Raw genomic sequence first — 25,581 nt, forward strand, 5'->3', positions numbered from 1 at the left:
CTTGCCTGAAAACCTGTCAGCAATATATCAGCATCAGACCAGACAATATTGATGAATCACACATCAACATTCACTGGGTTACACCGAATGCCATCACATAAATAAAAGCTACTTGGCTTTTTCACATGGAAACATTCAACGTTGGTCTGTTGTTAGTGTCTTTTAAACATGGCCTCTGTTTTGCTCAGTCAGTGGATGTGGGATAACTCCTGTCTTTATATCAACACATGGCTCAACAAAATGTTGTTTTTTTCAAAGATGACTGTTTACTCACGTCTTCCCAACAGATAGATGGCAAGACAGTTTTGTTTCCCTCCTGCAAGAATGATGATCCTGACTCCATCTTATATATTGCTTGCTTCAGTGTTGACATTTAGCAGATGCTTCTGGTTTAATCATTGAGTTGACTTATTCAGGGTTATATGTTTAATGTTTAACTTGGTGGTAAAGCAATTAGTCAGTAGTAGGTCAGTAGCGAGAAAAAAATACAAATGAAGTTTCTAAGTTATAAGACAAGTCCTCTCTTATTAAGCTTTGCTGAGAAGTGTATGACAACGCAAAATAACATAAAGTCATAACTTTCAGCAGAAGTTAGCTGCTGCTAGATGATTATATACAGAAAATATGGTTGTTAAGTAAAATAAGCCACTAGTAACTTGCTGTCACATAAAAACATATGCACGGCTGACTCTGCATCTTGAGAAGTTTATGTGGATTATAAACATATAGCATTTGATAGAAGTTATTTCTAAACATTCTTGCTGTGAGAGATCCCCTCTTCACAAACTTCATATGCATTACACCCTCCAAATGTTAAGAGTGGAACAACTGTCATTATCAGAAGATTTAAGAAAGAGTATTTCTAATTTTTGCACCTTAGTTGAACATTGCTCCTCTACAAGCTGTAAACATTTCAAAGAAATCCCTGGCACAGCATTCACTAAAATCTTCTCTTCTTGCATCAACTTTCATGACAAGGGCAAATTTTAGAGAGAAATGAACACCCCGAGCAAAGACAATGAGTTCCTATCAACAGCAGATAAGGAGAGGTGAACAGAGGATAAGGGAGGGATGACAGGAAAGATAGAAGAGTGTCATGATTGCAAAGTATAGAATAATGCCCTCTGTAAAGTTTGCTCTTGTTAGCTCCCTGCTCCAGGCTGATTGTAGCAGATCTCTGAGGACCTGAATAAGACTAAATATGTGATAAGAACCTGTGAGGGATCCTCTGAGGAAGAGATTAGGAGAGAGAGAAAAAAGAGGCAGAAGGAGAGATAAGGAGAAAGAAGAGTCTTTATCTCCCATCTGTTGTCTTCACACTAGACTGCAGGATATGCAAAGATGTGACAATAAATCGATTAGTTGTCAACTATTAAATTAACTGTCAACTATTTAAATGTGAATATTTTCCAGTGTCCTTACTTCTCAATGAAATTTACAGCCCAAACCACTTACTGATTAATCGATGAAATAATCAACACATCAAGCCACACTGAAAATAATCATTAGTTGCAGTTCCATTGCTATCCAAGTGCAGGGAAAAGGGGAATCAAATGTATAGTGGTATGGTGCACACATCTTTTAAAAACTAGACAAAGCAAATCCCAGAGAAGCATGTGTGGCAAAAAGGGTGATATTTCTGAAACCCAACCATGGTACAGGGATCGGTTCCACTATTTCAACATGCAAATGAAGCATTCTGGTGCATTCTGAGATGTCAAAGATAGGAAAAGATACAGGTTGTTCATTACAGCTGTGTTGGGCACCTTTCAAAAAGGTAAAAAAAAAAAAAAGTTAGCTATGGCATAACCCCTGCCAACGCATCCACAGCACAGAACAAATTTCTAAGCAAGCTCAGTTGAATTGCGTCCAATAGGATCATTTAATTTTTCTTTTTGACCTGTTCCATAAAATCAAGCGCATGCTGTCTGTTTTCCATAGTCATTGATAGTTACTCCATAAGTTGGAGAGGGAAATTCAGGTGACAACAAAAATGGTGAGACTCCATGTCAAAGTCGTTATTTTATCTGGTGAATACTTTTTAAGAGACATGGCTACCTTGAAGTCGAATACTTCAACTATCATCATGACTGCTGTAGATGACTGAGTCATCACAAAGCACAGCATGAGATCAAAATCCATCAGCACTGCTCCCAATGCATAGAAATGAAGTCATTAGAACTGTGAGTGAAGGCAATCCCTGCTGCATGTTATAGCCTTGTGTCGCTCAGTTCTATTTATAGGACGTCAGGACAAAATTAGCCCTTTGATGTGTAATTCGTAATATTCACCGGGTACCATATAATGAGGGAAGTCACTGGTATCTATGCTTTGGATCACCATGAAAGCAAGATTTGAGCAGCACTGTATATCTAATTCAAAAATGTTGTATGTAAGATGAAACAGGTTTCTAGATAACAGGGCTTGCTAAAGCAAAGTTTGTAAGGGAAGATGCTGCAGATAATTTTAAATATTATACGTGCTTCAGGTCTCACAAACAGTGAGAAAATCTAAAGATCTGAGACACTTCTATTTCCACAAAGAAATTGGGTGTTAAACACTCACTGGTTCTAGAAACAGCTGTGAAGTAAAAAAAAAAAAAAAACACACCTTTTCTCCCCCTATACTTTTGAATACACGAAAAAAAAATATTTTTTTCCAAAATTACTTTAGTGTCAGTGATTAGATTTGCCGCTCAGGAGAAAACAGGTTGACATAGTGCACTGCAGTAAAAGTCGAAACTAAGCATTATTTTCACTGTTAATTAAACTTGTTGATTATCTATTTAATTAGTTGTTTGGTCTATACAATGTAGGAAAATAGTTTCGACCTTTTGATTTAAAAAGCCACTTAACTTATTTAAGCGTTTATTACAATGGTTACCATAAACATAACCGAGCTCCAGAGTACTGTGCCCCCTTTCTTTTCTTTTTTTTTTTTTTAATCAATAATCATTCTCAATCGAGAATAGATTCTGAATCAAAATGTGATATAAACCAGAATCTATTCTATGGGGTTAGGTTTTTATACTTGGAATGTAAATCTGAAGCATTATTATCACAACTTCAGACACAATTAAAATTCTATTTTCGATAACTTATAAAAGCCTCTGTAGACATGCTTGTTTGCTTTGCTCTGGCCTGAGGTGGTGCACTCTGATGCTCGCACATGTATGCCAGTCTTCTGAGAAATATTTAAACTCAACCAGGATCGCATTCCATCAACAGCTGAGGTTTTCAGAGACATGCACCAACAGGACACCACAATACAGCCAGAACCAAGGATCAGGCGCTGAAGGCTTTCAGAGCCATATCACTTTGCAACCTGACAGTGTTTAGGGATTCATCACAATGTAGCTCTGGACTGCTGCAAATTTTATCCTTTGAAATGTCATGATAAGCTTAAACCAGTGCATTCTGTCATGTTACATGAGACCAACGTATTTTGGAATGTGAATGTGACTGTTTTATAAACAGGAACCTGAATTTTGGCTGTGGTTTTAGGCTAATTAGGTTTTTCCAACAGAGATGAGAGACAGGTAGACCAATTGTTTAGTGCTGACCCAATAATCTGACAAAATAAAAAATGAAGGTCTTCCTACCAAGTCACGTTTCATACGACATTACTGGCTGATTTTGTGTCACAATAGAAGAAGAAATAAGGCTGTAAAGGCAGCTGCTGCTGCAAATGCAGCACAGAACTGCAACTAATGATCCATACACAGATTTAACTTCCTTGAGCAATAGAACAATATCAGATTAGCAGAATGCAACTGTGTGTAGCCTGCAGACAAGATGAAAAAGATCATCTCAAGAATTTATCTGGAAATTACCCACACTGGCACGCTGAAAAATATGATGACGTGATACATTAACTGCTTTCGGACTTTTCTTTAGTTTAGCAGAAGCTGACTGCACATCCAATAGCCTTCACATTGTTCAAATATCTGTAATGTCCTTAAAAATTAAATGGCACTAACGTTTTTGAAGATTAATTATTATTCTCAGTGTAATTTTTCCTGTTACATGATCATTCTAACTTGTTCCTCTCTGATTCTTGAGGTGTAAGCTTCTTGACTATTTCAACTTAGGCCAGGAGTGGATGGGGAAACAGAGGTGAGGATGAAGCAAGTGTGAAGTGTTAAGGGCGAGTTTACATAAAAGGACAGATTATGTGGCCACAATCATGCATCCGAACGAACTAAACTCCTATTTAGGTCTTGGATGGTTTGAAATAACTTCGCAATGTCTCTGTATATATCGGTCATAACTACAAGAAACTCCAGCACTAGATATTACACTCCAATGGTGATCTACCTTATTTTGTACTTAGTTTATTTTTCACCTAGATGGGATATTAAGAGAGATATGATATTTCTGGTCGATTTCTATCCCTGTCCCACTTTTTTCTCTCCTAAAATAGTTTCCACTTTTTCCTGTCCCCCTGCCAAGCTCTCTATAATCTAATTTAATTTTGGCCATTTGGCATCCAAAGACAGATTTGGCTTCTGGCAAGGGGTAACACAAAAAGTTTCCAAAGAAAAGGGACAGACTATCAATCCATGGACAGAAAGTTATTACCTTTTGACACTGCAAGGGAACAATCATAATCTTAGCTTTTGTCAATATAACAAAAGTAGTTCACAGTCCATTTTTCTTTTTTTTTTTTCAGCTAAGTCTTCACCCCCCTCATAAAACAAAGGCATTCTTTTTCTCAAGGTTCCACGGGAATATGTGGCCCTGCAGCCTTTTTCATTGTTTTAAAGTTAAAAATATGTGTCATATTCATTTAAATACTGCATCCAGCTAATTACTTAAATATGAAAACATCACAGACTGCTGCAGTTACTGGCCTCAGAATAGTAGACCTCTATCTTTCACATAATTGAACTCAAATGCATGTTGGGAAATCAAGATTTAGTTTATTCTCACGCTGAGTGAGCCATGATCGGGTTATACAAGACATCTTTGGCAACAGAAAATGTTCTTTTGAATGACATCCGTAATCAGAATATCTTACATGCCAAGCTTTAAACCCTAATGAAAGTGATTGTGTAAAGTTATCCTCATGGCACAGAAGAAAAGGAACAAAGAAGGTAAAATTCTCCCCAAAAAATCCCAGGGTAATCATTCTGTCTTAATAATCTCATTCTTTCTCTGTGACACAGCTTCAGTATTAACATCTTGATGACATTACCAGCTCAAGTTCCCATCTGGTTTCGCCATCCATCTTTATTATATAAATAGCCAGTCATGTCACAATTGCTTGAACAGAATGACAATATGAAAAAGTGAATAATGAATAGAATTTACCTGACGTGATACTGTTTTGCAGTTCTTTAAGCCCAAAAATGATGTCCTTTGTTAGACTTGATCGCTCTATTTCCTTCATCTCCAATTTAGAGAAATTATGCATTGTAGTGCATTAAAGCCCTTCATGGACTCAGTGCCTGTACTGCATACAAAATTGAGCTTTAAAGTCAAATCAAACAACACCATCCTTTTCACCCCTAGCACTGAACAAACTCTGAGGAATATTGTGACAGAATAATAATGATGCATAATTTACTTTTACATCATCACAACCTTTGCAAAGTTCATGTCAAGTTTAATTTATAATCCAACAAACAGTGGCTGACTGATTGCTGCAACTTCACAGTAAAGCCTTTAATGAACTTGAGTGCTTGCTTAAAATGCAAATACACAAAACAACTTCAAAAGCAAGCGACAACCAAATCAAATCGACTTTGGTAAAGGTAAACTGAACTGTATGCATTTAGAACTCACAGACGTCAGTCTAATTTGTGTGCTTCAAATCTAAGGATAGACTTTGCTGTAGGTGAAAATATCGATAAAGATATCTGTTTTTTATATAATTTATGAGCCACTGTCTGATTCACTGGAATAAAAAGAAAGAACACATACAGAGACATCACCTTGGGGACCGACTGACCCTTCGAGGTGATCTGTTGCCACATATTGCCTTCTCCTCTAAAATCTCAAATTCCCAGGCTCTGGGTTGACTGCATTACATGCATACAGATAACACATTATTCAGAATAAGATGGGCCAAATTAGAGCGCAAATGATCAATAACAGAGCAGCAGTGCAGGGTGAGGGCCAAGGAGTGGACTCTCATAGATTGAGGGTACCAAATGTGCTGTATACCAAAGATGAAAGATTATCTATTCACTCAGTGGCCCCATTTTCATACTCATCCATAATGCAGGTGTATTGATGTTTTTCCTCCCTGCTAACTGACTGATTGGCTTGGATTATTTACCATGAAAGAAATATGTTCGTATGGAAAGTGGAAGTTCAGCATTAAGGGTATATCTTCTAGGTCAGTTTCAAACTTTATGTCCCCACCAATCTTAATTTTTGGGCAGAATACTCCAACTCAGCTATTGTATTTAGATTCTATACAACATTTACTAGAGTGAGCCTTCAAGACAACAGCTGCATAAAGTCATAAAGTTAATAAACTTAATATTTTCTTTTCTTACTCAAATTCTACAGAGATTGAAGCTTTCCATGAGATTGTTCTCTTAAACAAACACGAGAAATATTTAAGTGAACTGAAAAATTTCAGGACTCTCAAGTCAAACAGACTTGAGGAAAGATCTAACCATCTATCCTATAGATTTTCTGAAGTGCAACGCATGCAGCATTATGCAGTTATTGCAGGTCAAGGAACTATGAGGTGGCTACATCAGTGAAACAAGGGCACTTCTGAAACTTCAGAAGCAACAACAAATAAAAAGTTTTAAAAAAGCATCAGATGAACAGAATTAAAATGAAGGAAAAAATATACCATTATTAAAGATAGAAGTCTTTTTACTGTGCTCACAGGTTTAAAACAGGCATTCCTGTATTTTACAGAGAAACATGAATGATGTTAAGTCCTGACAGATGTCAGAATCCTGGTACAGAGGAAGGCATTCACCCCACCCTTCAAGTTTCAGAGAGCTGGCATGTAAACACAGCTGAAAAAACATGCAATAGGGGGTGGGATGAACAGGGTCTGGCCGGGTATAGAGGAGTCACAACAAGCCAAGAAAACATAATGCAGAGAAACAAAAATCTCCTCATTGAAAATATCCACCCAGATGACAATGTTCAGGAGTTGAGGAGAAGACCATGCAAGTTATCTTCTGGTAAACAATGTAGTTGACATGATATCATACACGCATTTGTAAGGAGCCCTTAGCCCTAGAGCTGGGCAATATAGCCAAAAAAGTGAGTCTCTGCAAAGCACAGCAAACTCGATTTACGATTTAATAGATTTTTTTACTTCTTAAAAATAAACTACAAATGACAAAGAAATTATTGAAAGCATTGCTTTTATTTTAATGCTTATTGTAAACAAAATTGCCCTGCATTTTAAACAGCGCACCTTTAAACTCAGCCTTTTTGATAAAATGCTTTTGTAAACATAAATCTTACATGTCAGATTGCATGTTTTTATAAAAACAGATCAGTTTCCCCATTGGGATTGATAAAGTGTCAACATAACTTTCATTAAATACTTTTTTGAAAAAAGTAAAATTTTCCAGTTTTTAGCATGTGGGTATCGATCTTCAGCGATATGCCATATGACTGCATCCATGATTAAATGATCAAATGATTCCGCTAATAGTGGCTGCTTTATAGCAGGTGTTTGTGGGCTGCCGTGGTCGCGTCACATCTAGTGGTAAACAAGTGTCCAACTGTGATGCAGGCATCTGTTTGAGATACGGAAATAAATGGGTTGGTCCGCTGCCTTCAGTTGCAACAGCCTTTAAACAAAATTTGCAGCAGACCATGGTTTGTTCGAGGTCTGACGCTACAGAACCAAGCTACTGACCTTTTCAGGTACAGACTCTTGGCTTGCTGCCATGTTGTTGTGTTTGTTTCTCTGTGGGGCGTAAATGCAGGGGGGAGGGCGGAGCCCACTATGAACTACGGGAGCCCATGGGGAGCGGCGGCAGAGCAAGGTAAAGAGAAAATTGACTTTCATTTTCTAAAATTGTCCTAAACCACAAACTCAAATTAATCAATTTTATCTATTTATCGCTCACCGTACTTAGCCCTCTTCACTAACACAAGATCATATACTTCTAGCCATCACATCCAGTTAGCTAGCCACAGGGTTGTCAATAAAGCTAGTGTAGCATTATACAGTATGTGTTTAAGTTCTACTTTCAGTTATAATGTGATTCTAATAGAAGCTAAATCACCTCATAAGTGACAGGATGAGAAATCGCTTGCAGGCAATATTCTGTCACTTCCATATCTGACCTGCACATCACCTCATATACTGGGGAACATCAGTCATGAGTTAGTCTATGTGTCTGTCCTGGTACAAAAGAAAGATCCTGTCTTCTGTCTATCAGTTTTTGGAGAATCTTCAGTCAAAACTTTGTTGTTTTCCAGCACAAGTTTTTATACCCTCTCAGTCTTTTAGAGCAGTCTTCTAAAACTTGCCAAAAGCTTTCAAAAACATAACTCTTGAAGGTCCCAAGAGTATAAGAGAGAGATTTCAGCTTGAATTCCACAGATTAAGCCCTGCAGGAGACCGATAGCAACATTTCTCAACAGTTACTAACAAGGTAAAGCAGATATCAGATTTGCAACTGCAAGTACACTATTATCAAGGTTATTAAATTTTGTCGAAATGGCCTCATAACACCAGCCTCTCAAAACAGTCTCATGGCTAATTAAATCCAAGCCAAGTACTGTACAAAAAAATAATGATAACCTCATAAAGAATGTTCTAAATCAACAATATGCCATTTATACTGTAATCAGAGCTCCTCTATCAGACATACTCAAACTACCTGGTTGTATAGAACAACTGTAAAGACAGTTTATGTTTTAGTGGTGAATTTACAGACAGAGCTGTGCTATCTGATATGAAAGCCAGTGGCATTACTCAATCACTCAATTGGAAAACAGTGGTATTTCTTTTAAAAATTTCCATTTTAACTTTTATATCAATTCTAAAGCATGAAATCTAATTTCTCACTCCACCTTCAAAGCACAAACTACACAGGGGGACAGAGGCTGAACAGCTGAAACCTCAGCTTGTTTGAAGAGCCAGGCAAGACAGGGTTGACTAAACAGTGAAACAATAGGTGGTCACACTAAAGAGCTTGGTGCAGATCAAGTTGAAAGTCTATGGCCAGACTAGAGGCCACTAAATCTCAAACACAGATTACATGACACCATCTGAGGTAACTAGATATATTTTCAAAAGTCAGGGAGTTCCCCCTTGTCTAGGGGTTGGCAGTGTCAAACAGAATCAAGTCATGTCCATGATAGATTCATTGTGCATTCTAATCAAGTTTTCTGCATCATCAACATGGGATAGTGCCACATTGCTTCCTTATGTACAAAGACAAAATGGCTAACCTATTCCATTAGATGTCAAGGCTATAACTGGATTTATCAACTTACTAACTAGTTTTCAGAATAACTTTGCTTTTGCTATAATTGTTGCTACTTTTGTTCTCACCAGAACCAATGACCAAGGACAGAGTAAGTTGACACATATTTTAGGGCTTCAGCTAACGATTATTCCCCAAGTCTGTTAAATGACATTGTCACTATTAGTTTATCCATTAATCAATTCATCTTTTAGTTGTTAAAATCTGAAAAAAATGAAAACATCACAATTTCTCCAAACTCATATTAATGTTTTTGTTCAAACAACAGTCAAAAACCAAAACACTCTCCATTTAAATGACAAGTAAAACTAAAAAATCCTTAAACTTTAAAAAGCTGGAACCTGCGGATGTTTGACATTTCTTGACACAGTGGTTAAATGATTAATTGATCATCAAAATCTGTTACAGTTAATTTCCTTCTGATTGACAAATAGACTGTTATAACTCTAGCGCTATATTTTTGAATAAACAATCGAGAAAGCATCTTAAATGTGTTGCTTCCTTTCATTGTTGCATTGCAGTGCTAAACATTCGGGGGAAACTTGGTGTCCTTTTGGGGGAGTAGTGTAAGCCTTCATGAGAGGCTATATGGCCACCATAGATATCTATACCTAATTATGTGCCAATCCATGATGTTGAAGTTGAGATATTTGACAGGATAAGTAAAACAAACTTGAAACAGCTCGAAGAAAACTCAGGGGATCACCAAAGTCATAAGAATGTACCCTCCAGTGATACTGAATATCTGTTGAAAATGTCATGGCAATTAATAATACAGATGTTGGGTCTGAACCAAAGTAATTTGCCTGATCGACCGACATTACCGTCACTTGAGCTGTTGAGCACTGGTGAGATAATAACATTAAATAACGCAGTGAGGCCATGGAGATCTAAGGCTGATTTGAGTTTAAACTATTTATTAATTTATGATGGAAAAAACAAACAAACTGGAGCACAGATCTATTTAGAAACCAGGCTGCATGGCTAAGTAGAGCTTTAAAAAAAATATATAACACTGATACTTCATCTAAATAGCCTGGATCAAGCAAAGCTAAGCTTGCTGCATAATAATCACATCATTCATTGATGAATGGGAGGGCGGTTGCATGCGTGGGAAAGCATGTCCATATCTTGGCAGTCTTGACTAAGGACTTGGGAGGAGCCATGGCAGGCCGTCAGGAGCAACGACCTCTTCTCATGCAATGGCACATTCCTGCCATAACTAAGTTGAAACAGCCTGGGATAACTATAGCAGCCAGTGTGGAAGGGATGGGGGGGTCACAGCTTGGTGGAATTTAAGGGAGACTGTCACCCACGCCTCTCAAACCATTCTGAATAAGCTAGCTAAATCCACCAAGACTGCCACTGGGCATAGAAGGTCATACTGATGTCATTTTACCACTTCTATTTTGTTGATGGCAAGAGAAGGAAAATAAATATTTAACACGTGGTAGGTGTTGGGATGAAGGCCATGAGAGATATTTTCCTAAAATAAACTCTTAATTTAGAATTTGAAGATTTAAAGGAATGTAAATCAAATTCTAAAAAGGGAAATATTTTTTTCCTGTGCTTAAGGATGTAACTTTTATAAGTTGTTCTGTGTTTGGTTATTTCAAGACTTTAGCACACAGACAATCTCCTGAATATTAAATATATAAGATGAACTCTAGTGAAAAGCAGTTTGTTTATCAAGTTGGTGTGGCATTTGGTTTGTTGGCTTATTCAAATCTAATTGTAACTAGGCGTGGCATGTGAGAACTTGCTGTTGACTAGTTTCTTTCCTTGCAAATACTCAGGCAAATCATAATTAAATAGTAAACGCCAACATTTCTTACTCAAAAAACTGTATCTGTAGATGTCCTTCTGAGGTTCACCCTGACTAATGGTCGAAGAAATGCAGCAAAGAAATGACCCATACATTATTTGATATTGATGTCTCAGACTCCTGACTCCCTTCGTGAAATTCACTTTCACTCTGAGGTGCTCTGATGGGAACTCAACCAGCTGCTGGTTTCCACAGTCCACTTAGTAAGGCCTTAAGGGAAAGTCAGGGATTGAGAGAGAGCAAGGCAAAGCAGGATTGTGATGGGTATACATGTTCCAGACACATGCTCATTTATTGATCTCCACTGACCTTGGCTCCATTGACATGATGAGCTTCAAGGACAGATCACTATCCAATGTATGTCTTTTTCCACTGTCACACTACATTTCCTGGAATGCAGATACATTCTATGGCTTAATTGATTTTAACCTTATCAATGGGGTCCTAATGGGAAAACTTTACATTGTGTACTGTTGGAGCAAGATAGCAAGGGCACTTTTAGTGAGCACTGTTGAAGTGGTAACCCTAGAGGTAAAAAGCACAGGGTACATCCTAATCCATTTATCAAGGACAATCACAGCAGGGAAATGCAGCGATCAATAAGCTGAGTAACTTAAAGAGCTTCCATGAGTCAACAGTGTGTAGTCTTGATGGATCTATACACTTTGGCCTGTGTAGAAAAGCCACAGAACATAAAAAGTCTGGTAAAATTAGGGGTGAACAAATTTATTTTTTTGCTGGTTTTATCAGCAACAAAGCTTATATTTAACCACTCATATCAGATGATGAAATCTTAATCTCTTCAATCTGCTTGCAGATGCACACGAGGCTACAAGAGCATTTAACAAGGCAATCTTTTATAGTTAAGTGACTCTCTCCCAAAAAAAGATGCCACTGTATTCTGGTGCTGAATTATATAAGAAATGAGCAGAATGTAGTACATGGACTGGCAGACATTGCCAAGACAGCTGTTGTGAAAATTAATACTTTATTAATAACCTATAAAATAAATCCTTGTAATCTAATATTCTTCATTTAAGACATTACACTGTTAATCCGAAGGTTGATAAACCGTTATATCCTCCTATTTTACTGTAGACTGTCAGAAAATTTGGCAGAAGAAGGAATTTTAATTCACATATTTTCCTATTTTTCTTTCTGTAATATATATTTCAACTCAAAATCTACCATTTTCTCTTTTTCCTAAACTGTAATACTGCTTTTTGCCAGCACTGATGGTCTGGAAATGTATTAAAACCGATTTACAATTCAAACTAAATATGTCAAATCAAATCATCAAATTAAACTAAGCTACAGAGTCCGCAAGTGTGGAAGACATGATATGTGGGTGTCCATAACAACAGGACTATGTTAGTGTTATGTTGCTGTTTGACATGACAAGCTGTCCTATTACTGCAGTAGCCTGCCTGTCACCTGAATGTCCTGAATGTCATATAAATGATGGGGGCTGGATTTTAAATAAATGCTACCCTGCACTTGTATTCGTTGTTACACAACAACAACACTAACTAAAATAAGAAAACTAAGATAAAAATAAGAAAAAGGGCTGAGGTTACAGTAAAGTGTCAACACTGCATGTGTTCTAACAATCGTATTAAAAGGGATTAGTTCAAAAAGAGGGGAGTTGATGGGCCTTGACTTGAGCATTCATTTGTTGTGTGCTCAGTCTTTTGTATTTTACTGCATGTTTGTACACAGAAAGCTGTTGGAGACGAAGGAACGAGAGGGAAGTGTAGCAGCAGGATGGATTCAAACTCAGTTGGATAGTATTTGCGCTCTAATGGGGAATTCGGCATATGTAGCTGCATAAACTAATCTTTTTGTATACACATCTGGATGAAAACAAAAAGATACTTGTAAATCTGATACATCAGGTTTTCAATGTAACAATCTCACAGGTTCAGTCTTAAGCGGTCTCATGCAAACAATGCTAATTTGCTTTGAATAGCATGCTGATGTTGCTAATAATCGATGTGCATTCGCTACGGTAGCCAAAACATGTGTTGCGGATTCTTTCTTTCTTTGCAATCTCTACTAAATTGTGTGAATAAACACTGTTGCACTACAGCACACGTTGACTTTGACAGCAGTAAATCAGCTCTGACTTAATCCCTGCGGCTATCGTACATTTGTGAATAATTATTACCCGAGACGCTGCCATCCCCCATCCCAAAATTCAGTAATTAAGTTCACCAGAGGAAACCAAGAGGAGATATGGAAGCCACATTCTTGCAACCTCTTGAGCACATTCAAGTTAATGCCCTCGCTATCAGATAATCAGCATTTAGAGGATAAGTATGTCAAAAACAGCCCACTCAAATTAACTACCCCCTCAAGATCCCCTCAATCCTTCACACGACTATGGCATTGGTGGAAGCCAGTGAACACAGAGCAATGTGTGGTGGCTGACCTCGACTCAGCCTAAGTGTTGGCAAGTCCAATTATGCTCAAGCCATTTCAAAGTACATCTAAAGACAAACGTGTAATATTGCTTTTGTATGTTGAAACAGTGAACTTGCTGTAGTGTTTTTATCATTCAATTTGAAATACTTTCAGTGACACAAATAGATTTAAATGTCATCATCATATAAATGGCTAAATCTTCATACTGATGGATTGAATTTTATTCAGGAATCAAAATGAAAACTGGAAATGCAGACAAAATGTTTCTGAAATTAATCCTGAAGCACATAAATAATCATTTTCATCTAATATTTATATACATAGTTATACTTTAACAGACGTAGATAAATAAAGGTACTATACTGAAGATGCGCAATATTGTCAATATGGGTCAGCCAAGCTTTTTTAGGGCCAATACCGATTATTAGAAATCAAGGAGACTGATACACCAATTTTTGGGACCAATATTCATTTGCAATTAAAATCTTTGTCTCAAACTTTTGAACAAGTGATGGAATGAAGAACAGATTCCACATACTTTACATGAGAATTTCCATTTTCTTTTACATCATACTTTCTTTCTATTACATTTATTTCATAGCCTTCTGTTATTTCATACTTTGCAGATGATTCAAATTACTCAGTGTTGATAGGCTAATAATTGTGAGGTGTAAACAATCAGACACTCTTGTGGACGAGACATGCTGCATAAGAGAAAAATCAGCACATTTTTAAAAAGTTTATTTATCGGCAATCTGGCATAACAAAATCCCAGATACCAATAAAAGGAGAAATGCTGAATATTGGCCCTGACAATAGGTGTAACCCCATTTTCAGTACCAGAAACAATGAAAAATCCAACTGACATCCACCACAGAAAGAGCACAACATGTTTGCAAGACACAACAACAAACAGAACAGATCAAGTGTGGCTTGGAGAAGAGGAGAAAAAGGAATGTGAATGTGAATGTGAAATGACAACCATGTTGACATTAAATACAGAGGGACCTACTGAAACAACACAGCATAGCAGTCTGAGCCATCAAATTAGAAGTGGTAATAACTACCAAAACAGAACAAAAGCAAAACATGGCCAGAAATAGATGCTGAGCTTTTGTAGGTGACTTTAAGCTACAATTTTGAAATACCTTGGTCATGAAGTCAGAAAGGATGAAATCATTTCCCAGCAACAGATGATGAGGAGTACACTAAAAAGAATAATTTCGTAACAACTGAAGCATTTGAACTTGACTTGAAATAAACCTAATCAAAATAAAAGTATCATTATCATTATGGTACTGAGACATACAGACATACCTAGGCATATTCTGACCACCCCTTTCCCTCTGTCATGGATACAAACCAACACAATGCATTTCAGGCTTCTGAGTATAGACTGTAAGGGAAAGACTTTACTCAAATATGAGGTGTGTTCAGCACAGACCTACACTAAGTCACAGACAGACACACACACATCCACCTCCACAACAGCCAAGTTTACAGGGTGAGGTTCACAAATGTGACTGCTTTGTGGCTGTTTATCTGTCCCAAAGCATGAGCATACTGGTAACAGACAGGCAAATTTACAGAGGGACAGGCACAAAAGCTAAGAACTAACCAACTTCAGCCTGGGAAGCAAGGGCAGAAACCGAACACAATTGGGCCATCTGGTCTCCCTGTGCAAAGATGACTAACACTGTCCGTTTCCGACTAAGTTTCCTTAAAATATTATGTAAAGCTAGCAGAATGAACACATCAGAGCATAGCAAGGTTGAAGATGTTGATTTTTCAGTCAAGAATGCTTTTTATTTTCTCTTGTTGTGGTGACTTTGCAGGTGGTTGCATACTATGGATGTGATGTTATGTTACCCTGTGGTGCTGGAGTTTATTTGTACAATCCAATATTACTCATGTCTCAATGGCCCACAACAGCAACGGTTCCAAACCCAGACCGAGCTCTTTGAGAAAGAGAAGGGGAAAAACTCCCTCAGCACATAAAGAGGTTGAAAACTGCATTGTCTTTTTATAATGTACAGTAATTTAGAGAGGAAACTAAAAGCATTAATTTAATGCAATAGCTCCCTGCAAATTCCCATGCTATGAGAATTACTGACACAAACAAAGAGATTGTCTAATTGTATGACTTGAAGAGGCAATTAATTGTGCAGCCCCTCTACAGATTGCAACAGGAATCAAAATGTCACTGTCCTTACCTGCTGGGCTATGCGTTTCCCTGTTGTCTTGAGTGTTATAACTCTGAAAATACCAAAACTCCCTGATTCAGGCAAAGCCACAGGGCATCCTCAGGCTGCAACCAATTTTCCTGCAGACAAGGGAGGGAAGAGAAGACGCAAATGGGCAGATGTCAGCTTTGTGTCACCACCAAGTGCTCCTGGAGAATTTCTACTCCTGACGAGTCACAGATACAAGCTATTAAAATTAATGGATTTTTGTTTAGAAATGTCAAAGTGACACTATTTTTTTCTGGTTAGGGTTAGGATTTAGTATTTTTGATACTATGGGGAAATTTGAATGTACAATATTTCAGATTTTATTATCTTTATTAAAACATAAAAACAAAATTGAGATTAGGCCCTCTTTAGGTTAGGCCTTTCAATATTGTTTGTGTGAGAAAGCACAGCTGGTACTCGTGTATCAATAATGTTCTTTTGATACACTAGTTTTTGACAACACTAACGTGCATTAGTATGAGTGCAGTGTGTGTGCAGGAACTGGGACAACTAATACATGAACAGCAACAGATACAGTTGTGATATCTGTAGGACAACTGGCACAGGATTGGCAGGTTCCAAACCAAAACCAGGGGTATCTTAAAAGAAAACTAAAGTGTAATTCTTTGTGGCCGGTTGGCACCTGTTTGCTTCACAGTAAGATCAGTCAAGCAGGTAGAGTTTAATATGATACACAACTAACTTGCTTTGTCACTATCACCACATAATCTGTGACCAAGGCAACAGAGATCTCCCCCTTACAAAAAGGAAAATTATCACACATTATCTTTAAAGTGTCTAATAACATGTCCAGCTGTGAGACACTGACTTAAAAGGAATTGTTTTACAGTAGTGACAAGGCACCAAACTGAGAGGGAGCCTGGCAGAAAACACGGCTCACGCCTCATGTGGGATAATCTTCATAAACATTCACATCACCAGGCCAAAAAGCCACTTTAACAGACTAACCATTTCAAACTCAGTCTGAACATCACTGTCACATCCCAATTCTCATTAAAAGCCATGAGTCAACAGAAATTAGACATGAGCCACTCCCCTGCCCTAAATTCAATCCTGCTGGCATGTCATTCTGGTTTTGCCCTCTTTATACTGCAGTCTGCTCAGGCAAGAAACCAAGCTATATAAGGAATTGTTAGTGTAGAGCACAGCCAGTGGCTCTTAACTATTAGAGCCAAGGGTTTAGAGGTGGGGAGTCTGTTTACATTGAAAGCATTTTTATTTTTTGTTTTAAGAGGGTCCACTTGCTAAACATGACCAAGGCTTTAAAGTCTAATCCAACATTAATATTGGCTGCCAGTGGGGAGAGGAAGGGGGAGGTGTGCAGCATGTTTGTGTGAACACATGCAGGTGTAAGTATTGTGCATATTTGGGTGTGTACCCATTCATTTTGTGAGTGTGCACACTGTAATTTTGCTGTAAAAATCAAACTAACTTACTGGCCTTGTATTGATATAAGATATTTAGTAAACAGTAAGCATACACAGAAAGTGACAGAGATATCACATAAGAGAAAACAGGAATCTAATCAACCGCATATCCAAATAAATATAAGTACACTTTAAAATTGAACTGCAATTTATCACATCTAAAAGTTGAGTCACACCACTTCCCTCCTGGGCTTGTCATACCCCTGGTTTTAGTCATGACCACTTCCTTCCTTTTGGTCTAATTGGCAGTGAACTACAGTATTTATGCGTAGGCAGATAGCTAAACAGCTCCATATGTCCCTTTATGGCAGTTAAGCAATCATAATCAGGATTGATACAGCGCAGAGCATACCAGGCTATTGCTACTGTGATGCAAACTGTTTTATTGCATCCCAACAGTACCACTGCAGTTTGCACCCACTCATTGAGCTGTTCCTTTGTCATAATTCCTCCACAGGCAATCTCACTTTACAAGCTGCTATTATGATCCCATGACAGACAACTTTCATGCATAAAGTTTGGGAAACGATCACTCTGAGACCAAAGCCAAGAGTCTACGTCAACCTGCCAGCATACTGTATTTGAGATTTTGAAGGTTCAGATGTGAGCCTTGGACAACATGCACTGGGCTTTTGATCTTCAGCTTATGGTAAGACTCAGAGATCCCTATGTGGAGGAAGCATGCCAAGCTAAACAGAACCTAAATCAAAGACTTTGCATGATACTAGCCCTGAAACCACACATGACAGTATTGTACTTGGCTGGAAGCATGTAGAGTAAGAGAAGGTTTCAAAGACATTGCCATGGTAGCTTAGTACAATCCTGTCCATGCGAGACAAACCATGGCAAAGAAAAATAGAATAAAGCTACGAGCGATAACGGTTGGGGTGATGCTACTGGCCAATGTGAAATTGAAAGGAAAGTGCCATGGAAAATAAAATTGATAAAACTGCTTAATTTCATCACTTGATGAATATTTTAATTTGGACAAGATCCTCTTCCTTCATGATTCACATTTCTTTTATTTGTGTGTAAACACAACAGAACAGAAAGGCAAATAAACAAAACTTTCTTTCAGATGTTACCTCCTCTTAGCCATGCACCTTGATTGGTTGAGTGTCCAGACTTAGTGGGCTGAGAGGCTGAGGGAGGGTTGGGCAACTCTTTGCAACGGTCCATGGAGCATGTCTTCAGGCCAAAAGCAACAACAACCAAGAGCTCACTATGACCTCTATAAGAATGTGGGAAGTTGGCCAGTCCAGATAAAAAGAAAAGGGTTTTAGAGATTCTGAGGCTTGCTAAAATTCAGTGTCTAATAAATACAAAAGCATAAATTGATGCAGGTACTGTTATTCATTTATTCGTAAGTACCTTGCAAATCTACTCCAGCATAAACAAAAATAATCCAAACATTATGTCTCCATGGTAAGTAGAAATATGCCATCACTCAAACATCATTAGGTAACGGTAGCCTCTTTCGGCAGTGACAAGCAACTGAATGGATATAATATTGGTAAAAGAATAAGCACGCAAGCCAAACAACGATACAAATGAAGCAGGGAATGGAGAGCTACTCTGTAGTACATTAGCCATGATGTCATTATTGTGCATCTTGGAGCCAGGGCAGAAAAAGAATCTGTACTGATCCAAGAGCTGAGGACTTGCATCACATTTAGATGTCCTCAGACTCTATATTTAAATATGATTTTGCAAGAGGACAGGAAAGGACTCTGACAGCTCCTGCATAGAAGTTACCTAACAAGACCTCCTTTTGTTTTTTACAAGGTATCCTCCTCTTATCATTTTATCCTTTAAAAAGTATTAATATTTATTTCCTCCATTTATGTTCCTGCTCTCAACCCCCAAACCTTCTCTTCCCCTCTCTCCAGACGGAGGGCCCACTGGGCAGGCAGCTGGCTCTACATCAGACACATCCAAGGACAAAAGGGAAACTCCGGATTGTCGTGGTGAGGGCAGCCACCCGTGGCAGTGCTCAGTGGGATGCCGGTTGTTTATGGTTGGCACTAATTACAGATTGTTAGACTCACTAAGCTTGAGACTTGGTGCAAAGAAAACCCAGAACTGGTTAGGACAGAAAAACAGAGACTGACCATTAAAACTGTATCCACTTACAGCAAGCCACATAAAACATGGAGTGATGTGAACTCAATAGGGAGGCTTAAAGACATCACTCAGGATCAAACTCACGCTCCCAGGGGAAGCCTGGTAAATTGTGCACTGGCACAAAGTTGCACTTTTATCGCAACCCTTAGGCGTTATGTAATTAGCATATGGAGTACTGTACGTAAGTATGACTGTTCTAAAGTCCCCCACCCAGACTCAAACCAGCAGCCAACTGCCTTTATCCGACCACTCTGTGGGTCTGACCCGTTTGGCAGAAAATTTCAACTGAGCATACCTCTTCGACATGCTGCCAACTCCACAGTAGCATGTACACTCTGCGCTTTCGCGAGATGCAATGAGCCTCCTTAAAGCGGGTGGCGCTGGTCTCGTGCCAGTAATCCAAAATATGAAAACAGGAAATGACGGAACGGAGTGCATAGAAAAGCAAAGCGCACACAATCAGAGAATCCAATGGCTCAGACAGCCAACAGCCAACCTTCTCAGACTTTGCATGTTGAATTGGAGCAGACACTGTCCGCGCAGTACCAAAAGCTTCCAACAGATTGTTCCCGAACTCGTCCAAGTCTCCCCAAACGTTTAAGACGGCCAAAGGTTGGCCCGGTGTGTTTCAGGCTTAAGGCTAAGATAATCTCCCTCTTCCAACCGCAATGTCTCACATTACAATCACAATGGAAAGTTAATTTTTTAAGCGAAGTGCTTCATTGTCCAACAAGTCCAATATTTTTTGGTGATTTTGAATCAGTAATCGAATTTAAAACACCTATGGGATGGTGTTCCCCACTCTCCACAGTAGAGTTGATAATTGCATCACCTGACACAGAGAATGAAGGATATTGCATATAAGAGAGCTCTCTGTTAAAGGCATCAACTTTTTAGATTGGGCCTTCCGGGTAGAAAAAAAAAGTAAAGCCAAAGCTTAAACCTGCATTCTCTCTAATGGCCAGAAGGAGCAACCCCACTGGTTTCAAAAAGAAGATAAAAAAGTTTCTCAGTATAAAGTCTGCTAATCAATTTTGGTATGAATTGTCAGTTTCAAGTCTTCTTCAGTTCAGCAAGATGTTCGTTTTGTAAATTCCAGTCCCATTTAGAACAAAATAGATAATACAGAAAGGCATGCTGTATGGTATGGCTACCTTGTGATTGACAAGACACTACCACTGCATGTCCTCAGTCAAATCAGATCAGGATATCCTCCCCAGGATACCCTCCTGTCAAAATATGGCCACTTCCTGCTCCCAAAAAACTGGCTGGCGACAGTAACTCGAGGCTTCAAAACGGTAGTACACAAACCAAAAAGTAGATTCTTTAGGTTGGATGATATTCACCTAATATGAAAACATTCTCACAAAACTAAACAGTCATTTAGCCAAACTGCATTTGATTTTACCATATATCCAGCCTGTGGCTCGTGTTACTATGTCATTTTATACCCTCAAGGCTACTAGTTTTATGCTCCCACATTTTTACAACATCAATACAGCATCTTGACAACTGTGGGTGTATAATTTCTATTCTCCACAAGGCTTTGACTGACAAGTTAATAGCCAATCACACACAGGAGGTGGGCATGTATGTGAATTATGGATAGTGCAGACATGAACATAAAAAAAAAGGGACACGGCACATTGAATCACTGTGACAGCTAAAACTTGTGGATGAAAAGAAGCGACTTGTTGCAGATAGCTGATTGTTTGAGCTGAATGAATGAAGTGCATCAGGTGTCGACCAAAGAAATTAAGAAATTCAGCAAACCAAACAGTGTTGCAGCATGTAGTCGCTTTGAAATATGTGCTGCACAGGAATGCTAAATATAAGCACAGAAGCCCACTGCTTTGTAATTAAACACTGAAGTTTGTTTTACTTTCTCTGTTTTGTGCTGTGTGGACCCTCCTTGTATTATACAATGGCAGCTACCTGACACTTTTATGGCTGAAAGTCATGGAATTTCCTCACAAAAAATGCTCACCAAATGCTGACTATGAAGAAAGTGAGTACAAATATAGGTTTTTGTCATGCAGCATCAAACATGTACGCACTGAGACACACAAGCAGCAACCTAATTTTATCGCTGGTATGTTTGCTTTATTCATCATTAGTTTTTGTTATGTCATTTGCTGTTGTATTAACGACCGTGGCAAACTTGTTTATTAAAGCCCTTTATGGAGGAAGTCAACTTGATATATGTATGCATGTCCTCTTTCTGCCATGGTTCCACATTGAGCCTAATTCTTGGCTATACAGTAAAAGTAAGTTAACAAGTATTGCTTAACTTGCTGATGTGCAATAAGGGACTAGCAAGTGCATGTTCAAAAGAGATAGCGTGTATATTTTGTGTGTGTGGGTGTGAGTAAGAGAGAGACCTAGCTAATTAGTACATTTCAACCTCATTACAAACCAGTGCTCAAAAATTAGGCTGAACCATTTTTGTTTTTCCACTTGAAAATTGATTTAGAATTAAATCAATTTTCAAGTGGAAAAACAAAAAGCAACATCTTTGCATTGTAAGGGCATACATAAATAGGAACAATATTTATGCTATTGTCTTAATTATCTTAAGTTAACAGAGTTTTGTAAAAAAAAAAAATAATCTCCTAACCAATGGCATTTTATGCCTTTCTTCATCTTCAAGTATGTATTAATAACTTCTGAGCTAGTTTAGAACTAAACATGTTTTCTGAATGAGTCATAAATTATACCCCTGACAGGATTGCAAACACTAACCAGCGTATATAGTACTAAATTCACCCCTAGATACATGAATCTTGTCGAAATGTCATCTTTTCCTTGATAAATAATAGCTAGTCCAAAGGCCACTGACAAAGTCTCTGAGCCCCTTTAAGTGCCTTGGAAACTCTTGAATCACCTTTTTTCTTTTCTTTCTACTTTCCAACAACTGAACCCATTGCACATTTTCAATGGCACATTGAACAAAAATGATAACACAGGTGGGGACCTTTCACAATTTAAGAAATACTATATTCTTCCCTATTTCCGTCTGCTCTCTCCACTCTACCTTGCTCTGACGCTAAAAGAAACAAACACAGAAAAGGTTTTCCTCTAATCTCTACCGTGTCCTCATCACGTGTTGGTGCAGGTGTTATACTCTAGCACTTGCCCAGAGGAAAGAAGATATGCTGGCACAAGGGATAAATATGCATGCCAGAATAAATATCAGCATGTACATATCCTCTATTTGCATCTTTTCTTCTTCAGCAAGGAAAAAAACAAACAAACACATTAAACGTTTCAACTGAAACACCTCCTTAACGTGTATTTACAGTGTCATTGGGGAGAAAACAATCCCTATGTTTGAACATCACATTTTCACTTTGATCTTGCAATATGCTCTGAAGTCCAGACATATTAAATGATCTGAATACTGGCACTTGTGCTGTGGTCTTGTTAGCCACTTGCTCATTGGCTAGTTTATGCACAGCCACTGTTCCTGTCAGTCAACAGACTGCTGGATCAGAGCAGTTCCAACTCCTCCTCCTTTTCTTCCTCCCATGGCCCAGATCTGGCTGAATGCCAGTATCCGGGCAGGACAACCTCTTGCCATCACAACAACACACTTATGCACATGGAAGTTTCAAGAGCAAGAAGTCAGTTCAAACACCAGTCTTGCTCCTAACATCCGAATAAGGGCTTCCGTTCCTTTTTTCTCCAAAGAGCTACATGCTCTCTTTCACACCATTCTCAGACGGACACGTCACACTTGTCTCATCCCCTAAGAACAACCAGCCTGGAGCCCCCGTCAACCTGCCAGCCTGATATAGCTGTGGTATGGGTCCGGGCCCAGCTGTGAGCCAGTGTCTGAAGGAATGAGACTGTTTGTTTTCCTGCCGTTTCGGTCTTCATGTGATCCAGATCATGTCACGCACCGAACAACAACCACTTACACAACCGGAGGGAGTTACTGTCAAAGAGATTCAGCACGCACAAATATTGCTAATGAGATCACAGCGTGGATAGGCAGTGTGACTGTGTGTGTGTGTGTGTGTGTGTGTGTGAGACAGCAACTAACAGGAGAGTCTAGAGTTGAACAGGTCATCTGAGATATGCCCTCACTCAGCTGGCTGACTTAAAAAATGGAGTGAGTCTGCAAATGTAATTTGAGCAGCACCAACAGGATTATTTGCAGAAAAGAGTCTTGCTGTGTCAGGCTAGGTTGGGCAGTGGATGTTTGTTTACAAGTCATGAGGTGATTAATGTCATGATGCATTTTCACTGTGAATGTGGCATAATCTCTTAACCACCTTGAAATGCCAAGTGACAAATACTGGAAGGTATGATTCTTCTTCAATTTGCCAGTTAATTTAATGTTGCGGCTGAACAGCCTTTATGTTGCTTTCAGTTTCATAATTTCCCCTCATTATCTAGAGTGAAGCAAAGAAGCTTTATGTCAAGGATAAATCTAGAGCTGAAACAATTACTCGAGTAACTTGAATAATTCAATTACAAAAAATGGTTGACACAAAATCTCTGCCTCAAGGATTCGTTTAATTCCTATTACCTGTGTTATGTGGCCTGCTTAGCTCAGGGGTCATTCTTCCACAGGGACTGTTATTGCGGACACACACCAGTACGTTCAGAATTGACATAGTGCGATGGCGGCGAGCCGAGAAACTGTCTGTAGAAGACAGAGAATGTCCAAAATTTGGGGTCATTTCGTGCTTAAAAAAAAGAAGATAGCAAAGTGCAATGTGTCTTCTGCAAAGCAGATCTGGCATACCACAACAGCATGTCAACAGTGATTCAACATCTGAACCGAAAGCATCCAGTTGTTAACACCAGCTGACCAAGTGTCGCAGACACAAGCAAATTTAAACGATGATGTTAGCTTATTTAATGTAGCCTTCCAACACTATAACATAACACACTGAAACTTATGGCATTTGTAGAGGCTGTAGCCTGATGTCGGTATAACTAGATATCATGTTTAGGTGTGGAAACTAATTTGTGTTAAACTGCAAGAGAGTGATAGCCTAAACATAATAACTTCTTTACACACACACACACACACACACACACACACACACACACACACACACACACACACACACACACACACACACACACACACACACACTCATCTCGTCTCTCACTCTTTATCACGCACGCGTGCACACACAAGCAAACACTCATCCTTACGCCTGGTGTTAGGTTACCACCACACCATATAGGCCTACTCCTGACATTATTAATAGGTTATTTGGTAGTAATAGTTAATGCTGCAGATGCACAAATCTACAGAGCCAACTGTTTGGTCTATTTAACAGACCTGTCATTGAAATTACTTCCATTAGCCTTACAGGAGATTTCCATGCATTAAGAGGTTATGGTGCAGGTATGGAGCTTATTCGGGTGGCCTCGCCTGCTACACTTCACCTGGACCTGCTACTGGAGAAACATTAAGACATCAAAAACTGTGTATGCTTATATGTTGTATTTTCTTCAACATGTTTGTCATGAAGATCGCTGACAATTAACAAAACAATTAGTTAGCGCATTAATCTTCCAGTTCTAAGTAACATACATGTAATGAAGCCATCCTTACTGCATCAGTGCTCTACATCACAAAGTGTTTGAAAGAATGTTTACATAGTTACTGTAAGGAACTAATTAAAGCATAATAATATATGGCTACCTGGTGGTGCTATCAACAGGTAGCCATATGTGGTAGAGAAAACATTCTCATCAATACTGAAACAATGGCTATGCTTCCTATCCTGCTATGGATTTTGGTGACCTAACACTGCACTGTCTAAATCCAAAAGGAGGATTACTGACAACATTTCAACACTGTCAACACTGGCCTAGAATTTGGGTTCTTGTGTCATCATATTGCTTGATGGTCCATGCAGAGGGACATAGTAATAAAATGGAGCAGATAGTAGCCACACTACACAGGGAACACATACTTTTGTCAGCCACGGTTCAAAAGAACACTTAATATGATGTTCCCAGTAGCTCAAATGAGCCAAAGCTGAGGCACAAAGGTATTAAAGCCGTCCCTATCCATCATTGAATTAGAACAAGATGAGAAACTGCCACAAAAGAGACAAGGGGTCTTACTGTAAG

At 38.6% G+C, this 25,581-nt stretch overlaps 1 protein-coding gene across 4 annotated transcripts in view; it reads right to left on the minus strand.

The window, feature by feature from the left end:
• Positions 1 to 25,581, minus strand: part of peak1 (pseudopodium-enriched atypical kinase 1) — a 98,177-nt gene that overhangs the window by 62,333 nt on the left and 10,263 nt on the right. For 3 of the 4 annotated variants that reach the window (XM_037106647.1, XM_037106644.1, XM_037106645.1), the window contains exon 2: positions 15,890 to 15,999. The exons of the other annotated variant lie outside the window; for it this stretch is intronic. The gene's annotated coding sequence lies outside the window, so the exon portion shown is untranslated. The remainder of the gene's footprint in view (positions 1 to 15,889; positions 16,000 to 25,581) is intronic. 4 annotated transcript variants of the gene reach the window in all.

This window comes from Acanthopagrus latus, chromosome 8 (assembly GCF_904848185.1).
Source record: "Acanthopagrus latus isolate v.2019 chromosome 8, fAcaLat1.1, whole genome shotgun sequence".
NCBI classification, from domain to species: domain Eukaryota; kingdom Metazoa; phylum Chordata; class Actinopteri; order Spariformes; family Sparidae; genus Acanthopagrus; species Acanthopagrus latus.